The sequence below is a fragment of the Morone saxatilis genome, unplaced genomic scaffold, assembly GCF_004916995.1.
Source record: "Morone saxatilis isolate NCDOM2014 unplaced genomic scaffold, NCSU_SB_2.0 Contig8, whole genome shotgun sequence".
NCBI lineage: Eukaryota > Metazoa > Chordata > Actinopteri > Moronidae > Morone > Morone saxatilis.
In genome coordinates this window covers 1,132,017-1,133,725 of record NW_023340257.1, presented here as the reverse complement: position 1 = coordinate 1,133,725, position 1,709 = coordinate 1,132,017, and the positions used below count along the sequence as shown (strand labels likewise).

Below are 1,709 nucleotides of genomic sequence, written 5' to 3'. Positions count from 1 at the left end.
CTCGGAACGACAATATTATCGTTTATCGCAATAATTTCTGGGACAATTTATCGTCCAGCAAAATTTGTTATCGTGACAGGCCTACCTGCAGGTTACAGTGCTGAACATCAAGATTATACCACCAAAATACACTGAGTTGTTTGTGATCACATGCAGAAGGCTGGCCGATGAGTTATATGGTATAATGTGAATTCACAAGGGTATTGAGAATGGATGGATGCATGGCTTCTTGAAATATTATCTTCTGACGGACAAATAATAATCTAAACATGAGCAAAATGTCCTTATTGACCTCATAATCCAAAGCCTCTTCCTCTTGTCATACATGTGAGGAAACATAAGCTGGCATTTCAGAATTGGTTGGACTATAAAAGCATGTTTCAGGATATCTATGACATACGTTTCTGGTGAAATCCTCTTATAAAATCCAAACATATGGTTGGAGGGAGAGGAGGTATAATGGAACTGTATTTCTAAAATGAGCAGTGAATTGCTTTCCTGCTTTCGAGCAGCTGCTATGTGAGATGTATATCTCTGTGCTGCGGGCCCAGAGACGGGTACAGAAGTATTGTTGATGAAAAATATAAATGCTAATTGAAGCCATCTATCTAACAATAGGCAAACACCATTCTCAGTGTTTTAACTGTTTGATTTGGACACAAATGGACAATGTCCGAGTGAGTCCATAGCCATTACATGCACAGCACAACACAGTGTCCGTATAGATAAAAAAAAGCCAAGCCTGGCGTAGGTCACGCACACACTATTGATTATGATGTCAACATGTCACCTTGCTGGAAAGGCAATCCATTTAAATGCCTAAACAATATGTCCACACACTTACGTATATATTTATATCTTGTAACATGTTTTGGACATATCTGCTTCTAAAGAGCAAGTTAAAGTAACGTTATGTAATTTTTCTACCTTAAACATAACAGATTCAGTCAATCAATGATCATTCTGATGCTACACTGACCCCCCATATGCCTGTCATTGCAACTGTAACTTTGGTTTTCTGGGTCAGGAGTCTGTCTGGTGGTAGTCACACTAGGCGAACTGGCCTTTTTGCTGTTGGACCAGTCAGTAATGTTAGCTGGCCTGCTATGTCTTGTGTTGTTGCACTTACTTGATGTTTGGCTGTGTTAGCAAAGTTGTCAACTCGCTTTTTTTGAAACAAAGTAATGTAGTCATAACAAATACACATGTACAGCTGTACATATTTACCACAGCAGCATTTAATTGAATTGCACTCTTAAAGTGGGAGGCATCAAATCATAAAAAATGCTAAATCTTATATATTGTTGCTTTTACACCCTGTTCTAACATGAAATTTAAAAAATACTGTCAAACATCCACTACTATCCCACTACCACTCGCCACACACTCAATATCTGTCAGTCTTTTTGCAAATAACACAAGCGTTATCTATGTAACTATGCTTCTATGAATTCTGGATGACTGGCATATTTAACCTAGATTTCCACCATCTGTCTTTCCACTTGCTCCACCTAGTTGATTTCTGTTTCTTTGGCAGAGGGGTTGTCTTGTTTAGTGTATTTTCATTAACATTAATATTTGCCATTCCATTACTTTGCATGTTCTGCTTCTGTGTCACACTTAAATAATGGTTCCTTGCAGCCTTTTGGAAAATATTTTGTGGCTCGCCCGTCTACTCACCAATCAAAGGGAGACGCAACACACGTACG

At 38.5% G+C, this 1,709-nt stretch overlaps 1 protein-coding gene across 1 annotated transcript in view; it reads right to left on the bottom strand.

Annotated features, from left to right (window-relative positions):
* The window catches only part of sez6b (seizure related 6 homolog b), a gene marked incomplete in the record, with an annotated part of 173,318 nt that overhangs the window by 91,478 nt on the left and 80,131 nt on the right, over nucleotides 1–1,709 (bottom strand).